Genomic DNA, 21,474 nt, shown 5'->3' with positions numbered 1-21,474 from the left:
ACAATTTTACCGTATTTTATGCTTTCGCCATAGTTGCCCATAATATATCACGAATGTATTGTATTGATGAATATTGTGCAAGCAGCACCATTTGCCTACACAGATCATTACTTTTCAAATTCCGATTAAATAAAACACAGGTTACTTTTTATTCATAGTTATTTATTATTGGTTTCTAATAGCATTTGTTATCGGTATCAATATTTATCGCTTTATTTATTATTTTCTAAACAAAATTCGTGAAATAAATAATGCAATTGTTTTATTTTTTTATACTTATTATTTTTAAATAATTACTTATTACTAAAAAACTACTTAACCCTTCTTTGCATGATTTTAAATCTTGTTCGTTTCTTCCAGTCCCAACAAAAAGTGAAATGACTTTTTGATAACTGCGTTTTGCAGTACGCAATAGTCGCTTAAGGAGTGGCCAGGAACAACAAAATACAGTACAAGGGTTCTGAGTACCCTTTTTTGGTAATTTAATATTATGATGGACATTTCGATGCAAAGAAGGGTTAATTCATAAAAAATGAGAAAACTGATCCATCCTACATCATCCATAAATCATAAATAAGATAAATACAATAAATGAATGAAAAATATCTTCATTACTGATAAAATTCGTGACATAAATATTTCAATTGTTTTTTATTTGCTTATTTTTAAATAACTGCTATGTACCTTAAATTACTTAGTTAATAAAAAAGGACAACTGATCCATCCTACATCATGTTAGCGGTACGTGTTAATCTTAGCCGCGGATGTTGTAGATGGTTTTAGAGAGACGAAGTAATAAATAGGCCTGCCATTTCTTCGTTTAGTAAACCGTAGGTGCAAATAAGTAGAACTTTTACATCCACGAGATCTGTTTCAATTGTAAGCTTTGGCATCTACACACCACCACCCAACAGCCGTCTAGTTTCCGTGATTCCGAAAGTCACGCATTCAAGTGAACCCGAAATCGCTGCTTTGTGGATTTTTATGGAATTCCAAACGTTGGCCCATGTAATGCCCTGGCTGAAGTCGCATTCCACCGTGGAATTACTTCGTGCAGATAGTTTCGCATGTTGCACGAAATGTGTGGCGCAGTCTTTGGCGTCGGGCGCAGGCTCTGCTCGCACAATGTCTCTACGAAGGAGGCGAATGGTAATGTGCCCACGAGAAACACGGCAGACACTTATCGTCGGAAGCATTGGGCGGTGATGATTGCGACCTGGGGCAGGGAAAGTTAAACACGATTAATTAATTTCATCCAATTCCAACTTCGTCGTATCGCGTGGAAACCAGGCACGGAATTTTGCTAGTGTTACGACGAGCCAACCCTACAGGAAAATGCCGTAAATCGGCATCGAGAAAAAAAAGGAAGCGATCGTTCTCGCTTCTACACAAATAATTCTCTGGCTTACGCTTATTTATCGTGCATTGTATGACTCGACACATCGCAACTAATCCGTCGTCTGTGATGTATGAGTGGGAATAACGATAAATGAGAACATTGCTAGTTGTTCTTCTATGTAGGTTCGCTTAATTCTAACAAAAACCGAGCTCTAATGTTAAGTTTCGCATGATGGATTTCAAAATAAAACACATTTACCAACAAGGAACTTATTATCATGATTAGCTTAGTCGGCATATAAAGAAAAGCGTTTTGATGAGGTTTAAAAATACTCAACTTAAACAAAACAAAAATGCGCACAAACACACACACACGCGCAAAAAACGTTTTTTCCTTAAGCCCTGGTCACGCGACGAATAGGGAATTACTTTCTTATTAGCATACCTTATGCTCACACGATTACGCTCAGAATAGTTTCAATCAGCCAAATTACACCGTCACAATCATTTACGAGGCGGATAATGAGTTTTACGTTTTGCGAACCTTCCGTGCAATGATTCCTGGCTTTGAGGTGGACTTGCAAATCGCGATTATTCACGCCAACTGCCAACCCATCACGCACTTTTGGCATTAATTTAACGTTTCATTTACTATTGTAAACAAAGATTAGCAGTCGAGTTGGGGAGTAGAGAAAACGCGGCGATTACAATGCGATGATGGGCTTTTTTTTCACCCTCCTCTCTCTCTCTCTCGACATCACACGATAAGAATCCTTTCCACGATGCCTAGAATCGCCCGAGGGCAGTGTGAAACGACATGCAAAACTGCGGCTAGTTCAAAGGCTACTCTCCTCCTTCCAACCAGTTCACTCGTTCTTAGGCGCATTTGTTGTATTTCAATTACGAAATTTCTTGGCCCTCATCGTCCTGTGCGAAAACGGAAAGCCGCTTCGTGACGTTGCTCATAGCCCGCGGGGACAATCTCCCCACCGGGCAGAACGGAAGGCGATGGACGTACACGCGTAGAAAGCGAGCTTATGCTTGCCATCAATTCTGAGCGTGCCACCTTGGATGATTGAAAAGCGCCCGTTACCGCCGGAAAGGTTGATATCGGTCGCATTTTTCATCGCAGCGAATCTTGGGCGTCGGATTACCGCTGGCATGACACGGCAGCGTAGCAACATTGCCCCGGGGCAACGTTTGATTGGCCGGTACACTCTGCAGAATCGGCGGAGGGCTGCTGTCTTCCGACGTTAGGACCTGTGGAAGCGCAAAGGAACAAAAGGAACCATGGAATTAAGCTATCTGGTGGCTAGGGTGTTTGGTGTTTTTCGACATTGAACAACTCGTTCCGGTTATGGAAAGAATATAATTCTAGTTTTTTTGTGAGACTTCTCGGAAATGTTCGGAAGTCTTCATTCGGAGAACTTTTTCCTGTTAAGTACCTGCAAATAACCCCAAGAGACTGTGGAACCGGCCACACTTAGTGTCGAGCGGATGTAGCAACCATCGTCATCCTTCTGAACACCAGGAGGAATAAGGAGCATTTCTTTGGCCGAAACCTTAAGGTTGTCGTACTTATTGTTGGGGTACCTGAGCGTTTGCGAGCAGGAAGATGAATGGTTCCGAATTGCAACACTGTAGTTGGGAAGGTTGAAAGGGATTCGCAATCATCGATGGCATCCGATGAAATGTTTCAAGATCAAAGGCAGTTGGGACAGTACGGCATTTCGGTGAGTCGATCAGTAAACTGTCATCCATGTGCATTCCAGTTTTTTGTGGTAGTCGTAAAGAAAAATGTGCTTCAATTGCATTGGGGAATGTTCCTACTTTTTCTCAGCTGAATCTTACCTGAAGTTGCTTTCTAAAACCAAACAAGAAATTAATGACAAAAATCAAAATGGTAAGTGAATGAGTGTCAATTGCATTCGCACATAACCAAACTCATTAACGATGTTTCTTTATGCTCATTGAGGCTGCTATCCTTAATCCTTATTAATTATCCTTGATAAGTTGTTATTATAATTTTGTACTATTTCACCGTATTCAATGGGTTTTCTTTCACCACGTACATTTGCGTGAGATTCACTTGTGATGAAAATTTACGGCAAATGATTCAACTCTATCCTGTGGTTTTGTGCGTATGGTGGTGATGTTAGTGGTTTTTCCGCGCTTCCATTTCACCGTTCATGGATGACCAATCGACCGGAAACCTCTCAACGTGCGCCATAATTGAACTAGCATAAATTTTTGAACCGGACGCCGGAACCGCGACAAGACGCATCGTGTCCCAGCGGATCTGGGACGTTCTACAACTCATCACCATCTAATTCGGACGAGCCCGTGCTGCGTACGTCGCTGTAGGCACGACTGCAAAAACCAACGGCCTGCTTAATCAGATTGTCTGCCCGTGTCAATTTGCATAAACGATGCGGCCCCAGCCCTGGGAGGTGAAATTTTAATCAATTTAACAACAATCGGAAAACAAATCACTCAGCAATTACCGGTCTGCGGGATTGCTTCGGATGTGCAATTATGACATCTCGCGAACTCATCGTGCTGGTGCGCTGCATTGTTGAAAGCCAAATCAATCACCATCAAAATGGCAAGCTCGAGAATGCGTGCGGGACGTGATTTAACGTTGTCTAAATCACGCGCCTCCCTTTGCTTCCGACTCCACCGGAAACGTGTGCGATTGTGTTCGTCCTTTTGAGGTAGTTTGTTGAGTTGAGTTACGGTTCACGAAGCGAAGGCTTTTCCCTGGGGAGGGCAAGTGAAAAATCATAGTTTTGCCAAAAAATGGCGAGCTGCTCCTACGTCAATTGAACACCACGCAAAATAATCGGTAATTTTGGCCATAAAAAATGAAACTCTACCACAATTCGATTTGATGTAGCGCTCCAAAAACTCCCGAACGCGATGGAGGATAGCTATGTGTTACAATCCGACGACAGGGCCATGTATCACAGAATTCATTGCCCCTGCCCAGAAGGTTAGTTTCGGATGGTCTGACGAATGGCTAGACGACTGATGTATTATCCACTGTAGTTTTTTTTTCTCATTGTCGACAGATGCCATTTTCCACGGATGCCAATTTCAATCTAGCTGATTTTTTTTTGTTTTTCATCTGTTTTCAGCTGGGTTTATTTTTGTTTTTGTTACGTCAGCTTAAATAAAACAAATAAAATTCAGAAAAATCTCAGAGAAAAAAAAGAGTCGCATGTTGAATACCTATTGATGAAAGTAAAAAACACTTATTCATTTTTCTTATAAACCTTCAGAAATAATGCTTCATACTGCAATGAGACCCATTTAACCATAGATGATAAAATTTAAAAGGTAGGCTTGATTAAATTACTTGCTTTTATTTTTTTGAAAAATACTAATTTCACATTAATATTGGAATAAATTTTAGCCACAAGCATCAAAAACAGTGACTTTATTCTAATTATTTTGCTCTTAAAAGTACTCAGCCAAATTAAAGTTATGCAACGATTCAAATGACTTTCACAAATTATTAGCCACATGCAATTACGCTTTGGCTGGCAGATGTCCTCATCAACGCAATTGGCAACAGAAGCTTAGTTAAGTATGCACTCGAAAATCACTTTTTTAATGCTACTCCATAAAACGATGACTGTTCAAGTGTACGTGTGCGCACAGTTACAACAGACACTGGTTACTTTGCGGGTTTAACATGCAATTAGGAGCGCTTAACGATGCTCACACCAGTAAAGGACGTATGCATGACGTTGCTCAATCTGGTGCGATGCGGTTGCAGTTATGGTTTTGCATTCAAAACCGATAACGGCACTGCTCAATCAGTTTGGTTGATTTAATTTGCCTCTTAACCCAATCACCGGTTGCCTTTAATTAGAAATGGGACATAAACCTGTTACCGAGAGCTGTTCAGCTCAACTCGATGAGTTTTCGAGAGTTCATGAAATCGTCTCAAGCACGCTCGTTGCGTACATGTCGCTATCACTTGGCTGTTATCGTAGCTGATGATCCTCCAAATGGTACTCTGTGATTCAAATCTGCATTTGATTTTCATTACCCATTTTCGAAATTTTAAATTTAAAGATATGTCTAGTTCACTTTTAAGGGAATATTTGATGTATTTTTTTTATAAGTTACCAAAAAAACTTCAGTTAAATAATGACTGTGGAAACGCTGATAAAAAGAAATTCACAGCAGAAAATTACCGTTCAACTACTGATAATGAATTCATCAGTAGTGCCGTAAAATAGTCACCAAATTAGTGCGTTGCAACAACAACATGGATTACGAGTTAAATCACCATTACTACATGAGCATCAACTGAAAGCGAATTGCTTAGAAAATGAAAAAAAAAAATATTCGGAATTATTCGCTGCTTCGCTAAGGTATCTGCTGCTTGCTAGTTGCTTGAAAGCTCTGCCGTGAGCATAAAGTTCGCAAAAGAGATAAAGTGCGAACATAAATTTAAGTGCACTTCTTTGATGGGAAATTTATTACAAGCATAATCACAATTTATTGTTTATTTTAAACTACATTTTAAGACAAAAATTTATTTACTGCCACTGAACTTGACTGAGAAAACACATACTGTTTGCAAACTAGATAAAAATGTTTAGATACTGGCTACATGCATCCATTTTCTTCACATTTACTTCCATAAGCTTTTAAGTCTATTATTTTTATCAATCCTATATAGCAATTTCGAGTCGAATTATTTTTGTCACAATTAATGAAAATCTTATTAATTGTTAAAATGTTATTATCGTTAAAATGTTATTAACGATGTATACCAAGGAAACCTTGTTATACCATGTTACCTGTATCATTTCAATTATTCTAAATTTTTCTAGACCATATGAACGAAAACTGTTGAAACTATGGCAATAAAGTACACTTAGTACTAGTAAAACAATAATATACATTGCAACTAACATAAGTATGCAAATACTGTATATTTATTGTACAATACACTTATAATATACTAATATACAAACAATTCTTATTTTAGTGAAGTTCTGAATACGTACATTCGACATACATAATGATAAATTCATTATATGTGTTCGATCTTTCATAATATTTTAACTTATATAGAATGGTACACATTTTAGAAAAAGCATTGTATATCACATTATGACAAAAATCACTGAAAAAATACAACTTTTGATATCATACGATTTTCATGTACCGTACGGTCCTTTTTCCCTAATATTCCTTGAATTCCGAAAATGTCTTTGTCCCAGCATAATTCTATGTTTGTTTTTTAGCACCATTCTTGGATGGGACACCTTTACACGCTCGGCCGTACCGCTAACGCGACATGCCAAAATGAAGTATATGATTTAGAGCAATCCTCGCACACACCATGGTTTCCGAACGAAGGACGACCGGCCGTTAGTTTAGGAAGATTTAGGTCCATCCGGAAACGTAATCACCCATTCTTCCTCGTCGTTAGGCCATTACATAGCATCATCATACCATGTTTGAAATCAGGTGCCATAGACCGGACTGTGTCGAATCGTTTGCTGCGGGACGGGAGAACTCAATTAAATCAGAGACAACCGTGCAATCCAAACAACCAGAGGCTCACACAGGGTTTGCAAATGTTCTGCCGCGGCTGTAAAACCATGCAGACAGTCCTAAATCTAGCAATAAACTGGTTGTCCGGGACATACCCATACATATAATAAATTCGCGTAGAACCATATATACCTGTCACGGTTGCCAAGCGCGGCGGCCGAAAAATGCTTCTTATAACTTTAACTTCAGTGAGGTTTTTCAGTGAGACATTCTTCCTACAGAATCTAGGAATAATATTCATCTAGATGGAAAGGGGCTTTAAATTCGTTTCAATGGAGTTTTAAAATCTTCAATATTAACAAGAGCTATCAGATTATTTTGTTTTAGTAATAAAGATATGTGTGCTTACTAATAGAAATAAAATTACATGAAAAACACAGGTTAAAAACATGTCAAATTTCCGAAATTAAACTGTTAACATTTGGTGATAAATTGCGCGAAAAAGATCATTAACGCCTTATATGCAAAATTAATGCCTTATCGCTGATTCCACTTTCAAACGTTATTCCACACGAACTCGGATATCGATGCAGTTTGTTGCATCGGAAATAATTTGGAGCAGCGGGTGTTGGCTGAAATAATTGGACCCAGATATCCTCGCTAGGTCGAAGAATATATCTGATACGGGCTCCAAATTTCCCATTAATTGGAAGAGGGCAAAAGTGATAATTTCTCACTCCATCGCTAAAGCTGCGGGATCAGATCGTGCTAATGATCGCAGCACGAACACTGATAATCAGGACTCAACCCACGAGCTCGAACGCGAGGCTACGGAATCCGCCGGTTAGGACGAAAATGGAATTCAGTTGTGGCATTAAGGCGTGAGTAGGTGGTGTTGGGAATGGCCAGTGATGATGTTTACTACGTGCTGAAAATTTAAACATTGTTGGGGTTGTATATACATTAGGCATACGGATGAAAAAATAAAGTGAACTTATTTTAAGCAGGAATACAGAATGCAGAACAGTTGTGCATTTATATCTCAATAAAATGTTTTTAGAAATGCCCATCTATTCGTTAATAATAATAATAATAATAATAGTAGTGCATTTTATGATTACACTATTGATCGTTATCGTTCGTCAATGATAAAATGAGGTAAGGTTAAATAAACATCGCAATTTTAGTTGGCCAAAGTAGTGAAAGTATTAGATTGTTAAGTCATTTTTAACATGCTTGCAAGTATAAACATATATTGAGTCTAATAATTGATGATATTTTTAGCAACAAGCAGCTTAATCATGATTTAATCATTATACCTGGCGTTGCTGAAAACCTCACAAGAATGTTAATATACTTTTCAAAAAAGTGGTGGTTATTAAAACTGTTATAAAGCATCCACCCACGCAAGATATTGCTGCCAGTATTGAACCAGTTTGTGCTTGAAAAAAAAATGGCACTATCAAGACGAAGATAAGCACTTAACGAGCTATGCATTCGGCGACGTATTTGATCAACGCCCTCTCTATTAAAATGAAATCTTTAAAAACACACTTTCTCACTTCGCTCCGAGAAATCCATTAACCGAACGCGTTCAACTTGCGCCGGCAAAAATGACAGGTCGCAGCCACAGTAACGGGAATGTATCAAGTTCCATCATGGTAAATGATTTAAATCACTCAATCAAAGGCTTCCCGAAGCTTCACTTTGGAAATTGATACCTGCCGACCACCCAGCCACGTGCCGAGACCATGACAAACTGGTTTTGACGGAACCTTCCGACGGACACTAATGTCGGAATGACGCCCCCATATGTTTTTTTTCCTCGGATGGCATAAAACTCTCTTCGATCGGCCCGTGGCAACTGGTAGTTGAACGCTTGTATGTTTTTTTTTGTGTGTGAAAAATTGTGTAACACAACTTATTTAATGGTTTTTAAAACCGCTCACCTGCAGGTTGCACTATTCAAGGAACACTAAGAGAAAGGCATTTGCTGTGGAACATTTTGTGCCGGCATTCATATTATTCAAAAGCAATTATTATAGCTACCAGCGACATTTACACTTACGAAGACCTAGTTTAAACTACATTAATTTATCTCATTTTAATCCTGTTGCGTATGACGGAACATTCGTATCACTAAAATCCAGGTTTTGATCAAGTATTCCGAAGCACTGTAATGAATCGATGATAATGATAAATATGATAGTAGAAAATTGCAACCGTTTGTCGTTTTGAGAGTGAAAAAATGCAAAGTCATTGTGATGGTGAGATCGATAATCAGGCAGCGTTGACACAATTCATGCTAATATGATCAAGCGCCGATAAGATGTCACTTTTAAAAATGGTTACCAGATGAGTAATATTTATCTAGGCGCCATGGCAGAACAGTTCATCACCGCTGCTCTGCGTATTCTGCTTCTATAATACTTGTCTATAACAGGATAATACAAATGATGAAATAAGCATGTAACCAATACAATAATTGTTACTGTACATAGCGATCAGATGAATCAAGCTAGTGTCATCTCTAAGCATTCTATTAGTCTTTAGTTATAGCTTAGTAATTTATTGTAAGGTAGGTACATTACGACTGAACGTGTAAAAATAAACCTGACTAGCTGATTTTATTATTTAATATTCTCCAGCTAATCATATTATCTTATTTTACAATGTTTAAAACAAAAGAAGATGCTAAAATAGTTTCTTCATTTTATCAAAATCAATTGTCGAAATATTGTTGTGTTATGTTATGAAATATTGCGGCGTCGAGAAAAACAAATGATCTGGCGATACGCGTAAATCGTAGCAGCCAATAATGGTTGAACAGGCTAGAATCATCGTTGAACGTTACAATCCATTCGGCAGCCTATTCTAGTCCGGGCGTTATAATCTACGTCGTCATCAAAAATGACCGGTCAAATATGCTCGTTTCAGCACCACATAACCAATATCGACCAATTATTCCTACATTCCCAAAGATTATGCCATTAATATTCCACCAGCCAAACGCTGATTAATTCTTTACGAGCTCGAACCATGCAGGAGCAATCATGCGCAATTGTTTCCTCTGGTGTAATTTTTTTTCTTCTCTACGTCTCCCCACGAGCATGTACCACTTCCTCGGTGGATCGAACATTCCATATCTCACATATCGATCGAAATGAGCGTCCCCGGGAACAAACCGACGGTAGGTATCCTATCGATAGCTCCACCAAGTAAACAATCGAGTTTCATAGCACTAGCACATCCTCAGGGCGCCGCCGGCACGTTGTAAACAAATAATCAACGTATCAAAACCAACCCAAGGCCAAGTGCCGGGATCGGAAAATTGACGAGAAAATGGATAAAACCAGCACGGAAAGGATGAGCGCTTCGGCAGGGCGAAACGTGCCGTGCATATCTTGTCCACCGAACGTTCTGGCCAAAGCGCTACTCGTACCGTCCACGAAAGGATCCTCTGAAAAGGCACATTAGTTTCCTTTTCCCTTGTGCCGCCCCCGTTTATAGTCGCTCGCATCAAGTTCGTCTGGCCAGCAACCCACCCGGGGGCATCCTTACGCCCGGGGGACATAAATTTTCCACGATTGCAATCGAACCTTCCCCCAGCAGGTTGCTAGTAATGAGTACTCGTCCCATTCTTCTCGCTTGGTTGGCATTTCTTCTTTGTGCCGGTGACAAAGCTACGGTGGGGGTTTCCTACTTCAGGAAAGACCTTAAAAACCAGACGAAAAGACGAATGAACGCGAGAAAGTGAATAAGCGCACTATTACGGTGCGTATTTATGGCTTGTCCGTTTTGTACGTCAGGGTATTTTCCACTAACGGCGCAATAATTGTGGCGAAATGAAAAGTAGTCGCTCGTGCGAGTCAGGTGTGGGAGAACATAATTTAATCCTTCGAAGCGCAAGAGCTTCCGCACGTACATAGGAAGTCCTTCGAACGTATGTAACGTACAGTCAGACTCCCCAATCATCCACGTCGGGGCCACGTGCAGCCTAAGGTTATGTACTATCGTAAAAGGCAAACACGTGAGGATCGACCACCGGCATGGAGACGATCCGGGTGTCTCCGTGTTATTGTTAAGTACCAATAAAACCAACGCCAACGGGCTGGAGCTTCCATTGGACCGCATCCTGTATTTAGACCGACCGAACCAGCTAGGCAAATATGTACCAACATCGAAGAGACAGGATCGTCGTTTACGAAACCCTTCTGCAAACGCTCCGACGTATGGTTCCGAGAGTGTGTCATGCAAAATGTATGATTTACGGACGCGTAATTCAATAATGCAAGGATACAACACATATAATCACGCCGGGAAATAGCAAAATAGCGGTCCCCAATTTGCTTCTGGGTTGGGCAACCGGCCAGCCTAGACAGCGCTGTAATAGCGCTGACCGCTGCTACATCTGGTTTTAGCTTTGTTTTGATGGAGCTCGGAAGGATGGGTTTCATCCTCAAAAGGATTTGTTTTCTCTATCACCCACTCATGAGGGTGTTGTTTGCAAATTAGTTTTTCTCATTCAATACCGGACAGTAAATTAGGAACAAATCAATCCTTAAGCTACTAAAGTGAAGCATTTTCTTTTCCATTCAATTGTTTTATAGTTTCACACGAAGCACGAAACATTGAAAGGATTTACTGAAGTGGATAAACTGAAGATGCTTTCATGCTTAAGCTGCCGACTATACGCTCTGGAACAACATTAGTATTGAGAGTTTAAAAGCATACCTCCGTTGAAGATATTTTTGAACTTGCAACCGAATTTGGTCGAAATCATGCCATCAGTGGAGCTTAAGGGATTTCCCGGGGCTTGAGGACAATCTCTGGCACGCAATAATAATGCAATTTAAAACTTCACCAGGTGCTGACACAGAAAGCCGGCTTGCACAACGTCCATGTTCTTTGTTCGGAAGGTGCTTAGTGCAGAAATCGTTGGGCAAAGCGAGCCGAAAAGCGAGACAATTTAAATTCACCCACAACGGGGCATTGTCGTTTTTATCGTCCTGTTTTCATTCCCCCATGCTGTGCAGGACCCAGCTAGAGTGGTTCTCTATGCAGGTAAGAAGCAGCCATCGACAAAAGGAACGGAAGTGTGGTTTCTAAAGAAGAGAATACTTCCTCCGGCCAAGATAAATATGCAAATTGCATCCGGAAAACGTTGCATTCCGCTTACGGTTTGGCAAAACTTTGCAACTCGCCTCTAGGCTACCGCACACGCATTGCAGGCTACCGTAGTAACACCTGGCATAGGAAAGCGCACTATATAAACGGATCAGCTAAGGCCATTTACCGATTATTGATTTGTTTTTCTATTCTCGAAAGATGTTATCTATTTCCAATGTTTAAACCATGCCGCGCATAATGAAGGACGGTTTTTAATCTGTGATGATCTGGTAATAAATGTTTTTGACGCACTATAAAGAGAAAATAAATTGAATATTTAAAAGTGAAGTATATAAAGCTCATTTTTTAGCAATGTCTTTAAAATAAGAATGAAACTTATACAACGTGTGTAGATCAAAATCCTAGAAAATCCATATTAATAAACAAGAAAAACGGAGTAAGAACACTTGGAGTATTATAGTGTTAAAGTTGTATATAAAAATGATATGTTTTCCACAAATGCTGTATAACAATTTATTCAGTGCTTTTTTCACGACATTGACGAATTACAGGATGCTCACCATAAAAGTACTGGCGTTAGCAATTCGCACGTTTGAGCAATTTGTTTTCATTAAACACCTCAGGAATACGCCGGATTGCATGTGTTGCACGCGGCGATGGTTGTAATGGCGAGCATTCGGATTATTTGTATTTGCAGACCGCGGTCCTGGCAATAGGATTGTTTTATTTTGAAACGAAAGTATTAGAATATATGCGTACGTGAGAGCTGGATGATTAAAAGTTATTGTGCCATTATCATTAACTCGGTGGCTCACGCAGGATGCTCCCGTGACGCTTGGGTTTATGTCGAGCCCAGATTCATTCTGAGTCCCTAATTGCTATCATCAATGCTGTCATTATCACGTACTTTCACACCGTGCGCTATGAGCACGCATTTTTGCACGAGCATGAACGTTCTCGTGAGCATGCGAAGGAGCCTTGACAATGGAATGGACGCAGACTGATGCTGTTTTTTTTTTGCCCATCAGGTCAACCGTAGGGCGTGTAATCACTAACATCATTAGGGAATGATGATGGAATTTTGTCCTCGTTTTCCTGCAAAGAGATTTTAGGGAGGAGGTCTAATGCAGAATACAAATAAAACGAAGAAAAAAATGTCAATCTTACTCCTCATTATCACCTTCACGCCATCAAAACCAATAACCGACGTTAGCATCAGCTGCTATCTTCACCTAGTCGAATAATGTAATCGATGGTGAATGACGGTTGGCATAATTTTGCCCTGGGCGATATTATGCTTCAACAAGCGGCTTGTAAATGAGGTCAACATGAACAGTCGGAGTGAAAAAAACTAACGATAAACACCTTCCATACTGTCTAGCTCTTTTAAGAACGCCATCAGGATCTATTACATTTGATGAAGGTGGTTTTTGCTAATAAGATTAATACAAGGTTCAAATATATAAAATTTTTATCGATCCTTATCGATGTTTTTGCTACATTAAACTTTTTTTTGTATATCACGGGTTTTTGGTTTTTAAATATTTTTTTGTATGAGATTGCTTTTTTATTTTTACAGGATCTCAGTTACCGTTGCTTTTTTTAGCAATCTCATTGTTTTTTTGAGTTTGGTTTCTTCACTTACAATTTAAAAGTGAAGAAAAAATAATCTGCCATTCATAAACTCAAAAAGCAGCACTCAGAATGGCCTCACGAGCATTGCACAAGTCCACTGTTGTTTATTTTTATCACCGTGTCACATCATCAATACTATCTCGGACGCGTCAAAAACGTAGTTACCAAACCATTCCCATCGAAATCATCCTCTTAGTTTATGAGCTACCGTTCGCACGATTCGGCCATGCCCTCGAATCCGTACACTTCTGAGCTAAAAATGCAGCGAACAGATAAAAACTTTCGCGCCGTTTCAACCGTAATTCAACGGCGTGCGGTTTTTGAATTTCGTTGTTATGCGATCAAAGATGTCGGTTTTGATTATAGAAGGCCATAATTCAACTCGAGCTGCTGTTGTTGTGATACTTTTAAAATGAGCTGAACATCACATCACCATCTCCGCGAACCGATTCGAATGACACCTCATTTCAATTTAGATTTTGCAACAAATAAACGCCTTTCGGTGTGTTTTGATACGTTCAGATTGTAGTCCGATTTTTCTTATCTTCCCTCTGCGGTGAGATCATCGCTGTCGGAGTTGTTGTTATTTACAGTTCGTTTTTATGGTGATCATAAATGAATTGATAAAAATAAACTAACATGGAAAGAGCGTGTTTGAGGACACACGTACGATCAAGCTTGCCCACAGCATGATAAAATTTACCGTGGGGTATCACCATCAACAAAAACACAATTATTGTCAAAAGTTACTTGATCGTTTAAGTAAAATAGAATCAAGCAATATAGTAATGAATGTATACAACTTAAAAGTATACTTATTAGTTCTAGTTACTAATGATTTTTCCAACGATCATTTTTACAACGCAGTAGCATACTTTTTCGGGGTTTTGTGCTTATATTTACAATGAATCGACATCATATATACCTAATGCTGCATTTATGATGTCGGTATAGCATACATATATTAGTCGTTTAGTAAAAAGATTATACAAGTTGAACAACATTACACTTTGAATGCATGTAAAATACTATACATTGACCACCGAGCAGAACTTAGGCCACGAAACTTTGCATGACTACACATACAGGAGATATAAATTATTACGTAATCCATTGCAATGCGCATAGCTTTACGCCAGAGAAAAGTTTTTGCGCTGTTGTGTTCATATGGCAAACATCATAGCTACATGACACTTGTTATCTTTACAAGCGGTCCTGCGCCTGAGTGCAGACATTGCAAAGTTGCCTTAACTAATTTGGTACTCCATTTGATCAAAGGGCCTATTGGGATGAGCTGATGGAATAAGTTTCCCTTTTCAATTATCGGCATTGTTGAGCATTAGTCCTTGTGCTGCTTGTGCTACTAATATGATCACTATTGTAACCATTCGCAAGTAGGCTGCCAACTAGTAATTGAATCTCGTGAGGCTTGTGCGCTCTCGATAAAACTTACTTTTCCTTGCGTTCATTAGCTTCGGCGAAAGACAAGTTTGGCATTGAGGCTTAAACAAAGCATGAGCAGAAATCGGCGTTCACATGTCTTATATTTATAGAAATTATTTCTCATGACAGCGTGATGTGAACGTGCAACTTTGCAACAAATATCTGAAGGATAGCTTTCAAAATAAAAAATATTAATATTGTTCTGTATAAGATGAATGAAAACCTCTCATTATTTCCTGTGTGCATTATTTATAAATAATTCAGTTAAATAAGATTATTTTCACATACTATTAAGTAATATTCTTATGATACAAATTATTTTTAATTGATAAGGGATAATGAAACAATGAGCAATGTATATTTCAACAAAATCACAAATTAACAAAATACAATTTAGTACAGTTGAGTAACAGTCATTTTTGATACTACAACATTTTTGATACACAAAAAAGCAACTATATTTTCTATTCAAATATATGTCATGGAAAATTTGCAAGTCGCCATTGAAAAGCTACCTATTTCTATTTGCCCATATTATTTAAATAGCACAACCAACAGCTGTCTGCCGGCCGTTGCACCCAAGTTTCCATGCAAATGGTTCATTCACTTGCTGAAGAAAAATACAAACTGCTGTAGCGCTGCTTTGTCGTTTAAGAACTAATTTTGCATTCAGGAGGGAATTATTCAGCTTCTTTACGGTGGATTAGCTTTTCTACTGTCCACTAGCCAATTCAAGGGAGCTATAATGTGCCAGATCCTGTTTTAAGGCGTGCTGTTTGTTCGTCCTTTCACTCGGCCATTCTCAAAAAGCGCTTTCAACACAATGGAGTAGTAGCAGTACAACAAGTACATTGTTTTATCATTACTCCGGAAGCGTGTCACACAGCATTTAAAGCTATGAAGAAAATCGTTTTGCGAAAGCACATTGTATAATTTTTTACTTTAAGTTTTTAACTTTTAGGGTTCTCTAGGAGTCAATTCAGAAAAAAAAGTGTATAATCATTATTAACTATTGATTTAGGACTAATAATTCCTTTCCTTTTTTACAGGATACTACCGATAATGTTTATATTTTAACTACTCTGGCATTAGTATCTTATTTTTTGACATGAAAAAGAATAAAATGAAAAATTATTTCATTTTCAACCACTTTAACCAAATTAGAATACATTAATACATTTTTCAGAAAAAAAAAACACAGCAAAATGAGTTGAAACTTTGAGAAAGATTTGCGCATAAATTAAGAAAAATTAATAATCAACTTAAAGGTTTGCATAACCTGTCTAAACTGAAATTTTTTAACATATCAGCAAAATAGGCAAAAGAGGAGAAAAGCAGAAGGCCTATACCATAAAATGAAACCGGCATTCTAGCTGTTGTAGTGGGATGTGCAGCGACAGTTTTCGCGCCTTGACGCCTTTTCATGAGCTTACTCACGCCAACGGCTGGATGGAAATGGTTTGCAGACGATCCTCTTCGTCATATGAGTGGGCATGTGAGTGGCCTTTGTTTATGATTATGGCGGTCTGGATAATTAAATGCACTGTGAAGATTTCCTTGCAGACGCTTTACGTGGGCCGAAATGGGTGTGAGACACGGGATGGCTTTGTCTCGGTTGTATCTTGGATGTTTATCAACGAAAAAAAAAAATACGTACAATAAACTGCGTGATGCGATAATTTAACAGAATAATGTTAAATTCAAAGTGCAAGCGTTCCTAATTTGTTTGTTGACGAGTTGGGGAATTAAATTCCAAAAGCAGGATTATTACTCAACGGCTGTACTTATTGTCCACCGGGGACGCAATAATTCAAACTCTTCCGTGTAGCTTTATGCGCGCCTTGTCCTTTTGCACGACACGTTAATTGTCACTCTTCAATTGCTACGCCACTCCCTGGTCATTTTCGTTGACCCGACCCGAGGCTGACGGAGTTCACCTGTCACCGGGTTTAAGTGACGCAAGTATCACACGGAACCACATCTACAGCATATTCTACCAGACCACCCACGAGCGCCAATCTTTAAACATAATATTGTACATTTTATTGAAATGGCGCACCGAGAGACGTTAATCGTGTAGGAAGGCAGTTCGCTAACGGTTACGGCCGGTTTACAGGCCCGGCGTGACTGTCTGTGGGCAGGAAACTACCATAGATGACGTTAAAACTATTTTGCCGTAATATAAATAAAAGTGCTCTGGTTAAAGTTTTGCAGATAATCTGAAGAATATTATTACCGTCCAGGCGACCGTCAGCGGCAATCCCAAGCGAGCGTCTGGGAAGTTCATCATCACTCGGGCTGCTCGGGACTGCGAAAACCCAGCAGTCCAGCACAATTTCCATAAATAATTGCTCGTAAACTAAACCGGCCCCGTACCGAACCGAACGATCTCATCATTCACTTCTGCCGCACTCGATGCATGAAAGTGAGGTAAACTATGGAAAAGTTGTAAATTTATTAACAAACCCAAGCACCGGCTATCAAGCAGGGCCCCGAACAGGGCAAGGATTCAAGTTTTCCACTCAAACCATGGCGCAAAGTTAAAACCCACCCCCTTCAGGTACGACGGGCCTTAGGGCTATGAAGTGGATAGAGTGATCGTAAAAGGTTCATCCGGTTGATTCAGCGACGTGGTATGTGAATCAGCAATAATTTGCCGTTGCTCTTCTATGCAATTCTGTGCAGCTCAATCGGAGCAGTACCTCAGCGGACATTTGCATCACAATAGGGGATTTTTGCTCGCCTTCTTAGTTCCGATGCTGAGCAGTGAAAGATTATAGGTTACAGTATGTGTATCAGTATGAGTATGTGTAAACGGACAGCTAACCAGACAGGGTGGCTTGTGGGTGGTGGACGAGAAAAAAAAAACACCAAGCAAAAAATAGGTATTGGTTCCGCTCGCCGTTATTGGGTTCGCGATTCGCATTACATGTGTTTATGTTTGGATTCGGATCGCAGCATAAATTTTGTTCCACCAAAGCAGACGTCGCCCGTGCAAGTGTAGGAGCGACTATTTACGATACAGAAACATCGTGTTTCGTACTCGAAGGTAACCGCGGCGTTCATTAAAGGGCATACCGGTGCTGCCGCGTCGCATGGAGGCGGACGGAAAGCCCAGAACATGATGCGGGATATCCAGCAGCCAACCAGCCGAGTATGGCCGGTTAAACCTCGCTCGGTTCTGCACTAAACCTGCCTACGTTTATTTTAATTTTTCTCACTCTCTCTCTCTCTCTCTCTTTCCTCATACTCCTGATGCGAACCGTGACGCAGCTTGCAGCGTTAAGTGTTTTTATACCGAGACGCGTCTATCGGCCCTCGGACTGAACAACACGTCCAGCCACAACAGTAGCACAATGTACCTGCGGGCTGACGATCGCTTCACCAGCTGAATTCGGTGCACGGGAGCCGTGTAAATTAATAAAACCAAATTATTAAAAACACACACCGGCGTGTGCGGTTGATGGCTCAATCATGATCCAGTGCGGGCTTAAAAGTGCGAAGAAAGTAATCGCCGGCAGCATCCTGCTACTAATGCATCATCAACTGTATGCACTTAGTGAAGCGATGCTTGCGTTTAACTTACGCTGCAATCATGCTGAAAACATAACACAACCGTGTAGCCTGATACTGAGACACAACAACACCAGTAGCGTACGGTGGGCGCGTAACGGGGTGGCAGTTGTTATAAGCATCGCAATTTATTGGCCATTTCGACCGGAAAATGGTAGAGCGCGAGGCTGAAACAGAACAAGAGGAGCTTTGATTCCACGAGGGCTGCTGGTGCTGCTGCTCCTCTTGCGAGAGAGTACACATTTGTTAAGCGCAAAGTAGCGCCATTTTTATGCGGATATATTATAACTATATCGGCGTACACGTGGTTAAATTTCCTTGCCGGAATTGAAGAATGAAATGAACGCGTTGCTTTTTCTTCCTCATACAATGGTATATTTCCATCGGAGTACTCCGTGTGTGGTAAACGAACTCTATTTTCAAGCGCTCCAGAACGGCTTACCATCGGGTGATAATTGTTTCGTCGTTAAGATATATATTATTTGAAAACTTGGGCGTGTAGCATTTTCGCAATGAATTCTATTTAATGGTTGTCAGAATAAGGATTGCGGAACGCCGCAGGAATAAGTTTTTAATTTGGATGATTTTCTGCTCAAACCATCGGGATGCACGCTCGGGGTGTCATCGGGTGCAATTTAATATTCACGTGAATGGAAAGAGCTTTGGCGAAGATCAATGAAGAAATCATTGGGAGTGAGAAAGAGAGATAGCAGAAACGGTGGGCAAACGAGGAAGGCACTTTGAAGTATTTGAATTCCAATAAGAGAACATTCGACTGAACTGGTGCAAAGTTCTTAGCCTTAAGCAGTTCTTCAGCTCGGCTACGATGGGGACTAATGGGATGATTGCAAAAGTTTGCCAATTAGGTTCATTTCGTGTTCAGGAGACGTTTAATTGTAATGTATAGTATCTTCCGGCCCTTCGTTTATTCGATATCCAAATTACTGAATCAACAATTTTGAAGTAACATATCACAAGCTAATTAAACGATATTCTTTCATGCAGGATGGTTCATAGGTTTAACTTGTATTTTGAATTTGAAAGCTTTATAGGTTCAAAACATTTAGCTTTTATAAGTTTGTAAATTTGCTGAATAATATTTGTAGAACTATTCTATGTCTGTTATTTTATTTTCATATAGTATTGATAGTTGATGAATTATTTTTACTTCATATCATAACATATCATATCATATAATATTTCATATTTATCCAAATATGAAGTAGGAGATACATTTTCGGTCAAAATGGGTAGCTTTCTAAATAAGTGGTAAAATTCTATTCTTTAATGCTACTAACGTCCAAAATTCATGTTTTGATAATAGTGAAGTGTAACATTGCCTTCATTTTTGTCTAAATGGTAAAGAAATCATCTATCCACGGGGACTCTTATAGCCGGGAAGATACGAATTATCTATTTATGGTAACGCAGAAAATATCCCCTGAACACCAATGCTAAAGTTAACATCGTCAACGAAACAAATTAAAACATAAACTACTTCACCTTCAGGGAATACAGTCGGAACCTTTTTACTGCACATCTAGCAAAAGAAGGTTTCAAAAGTTTAAAGTATATACACAGTCGTATTACAGCGCATCGTTTTTAGAAGGTACATAAATGTCTCGCTTTAAAAATTGTTGAAGTGATAATGTGTTATAAGGTTTAAGAGAATTCCAGTCCAACACGCAATACTTAGTATAACGTTTTTAAGGTTGCTAGGTTTTACTGAAAGCCTCTCTGTGGGTTACTCCTCCCCTCTATTTAAAAGATTTTCGTTTGTCTATTGGAACTTATTTTTTCTTCATTTGCTTTATTATCAATGATAGTGTGTATTTTTAATAAATTTTTATTTAATAATCAAGGCTTTGCACGATATCGTCGTCTTAAAAGCTTGTTAGCTAAGATTCAAGTAGAAATTCAATGTAAGGACAATTTCAATAAATTCTAATTAATTTTTAATGCAAAAGCCATAAACTGTAGAGGGGTATACTAATTTATTTTCACAAATTTTCACGCATCGATGATTTTTAAAACGAAGTTTTGGCGTAAATTTTTCGCCGCTGAAACCCGGTTGCTCAAACCACTTTACAAACTGTGCCAAAGTCGTGATTTATGATCGAAATAGATTGAAAAAGTTATGAATTTTACATGGGATGCATCCAACGCGTTACGCGGTGGTAGAGAGCTGCATCAACTTCTCCTTCGAGCAATGCAACATGCCAACATAAATCCCACCATGCAAGCGAGGTTCCACAGCATCTCTCGTGAGTGACTTTCTCCGGCTGAGAGCGACCCTACGCCGGAGAGCCAACGTTTCATCTGCGTTTGCTCTCACCAAAAGACGGCTGAAACTGAACGAAAGCGAAGCATAAATGCCGCAGCGTGAACGGTACGGCCTACTGATGCAAGTATACGCTCTCATTCTATCGCACACTCTCGCGAGGCAGACGCGCTCGGAGTCTCGTTAAGTTTGCTCTCTGCAAAGAGACCACTCTTCACGCGGAGCATATATTTCCCCAAGCGACGCCGGGACACCATCACCATGTTGGTCAGTTTGTTCTCGCGTTTAATCGCGTTCGAATCGTGAAAAAGTGAACGTTTGCGTGCGTCGCCGTCGCGAGGCTTTCCGCCAGTGAAACAATGGAAAACCCCGTCCAGGGTTAGCGTGTGTGACGGTGGGTAAACCGCGCTTGAAAATAGCGTTTCGCGTTCGATCAGCATCCCTTCCGTAAAGGGGACCGCAGCATCGATCCCAGGTTTGAGACGCCGATTTCATTGCAACACCCACGCACACTTTCCTAGCGCGGTCTGGCGCATCTCGTGCACGAACGACCC

General features: G+C 39.8%; 1 pseudogene; it reads right to left on the bottom strand.

The window, feature by feature from the left end:
* Positions 1 to 2,300: 2,300 nt before the first annotated feature.
* Positions 2,301 to 3,067, bottom strand: LOC128725779 (roundabout homolog 3-like; annotated as a pseudogene).
* Between the last annotated feature and the right edge of the window lie 18,407 nt (positions 3,068 to 21,474).

The sequence above is a fragment of the Anopheles nili genome, chromosome 2 (genome assembly GCF_943737925.1).
Source record: "Anopheles nili chromosome 2, idAnoNiliSN_F5_01, whole genome shotgun sequence".
NCBI lineage: Eukaryota > Metazoa > Arthropoda > Insecta > Diptera > Culicidae > Anopheles > Anopheles nili.
Note: the sequence above shows the minus strand (reverse complement) of the source record. Positions and strands in the feature narration are given on the sequence as shown.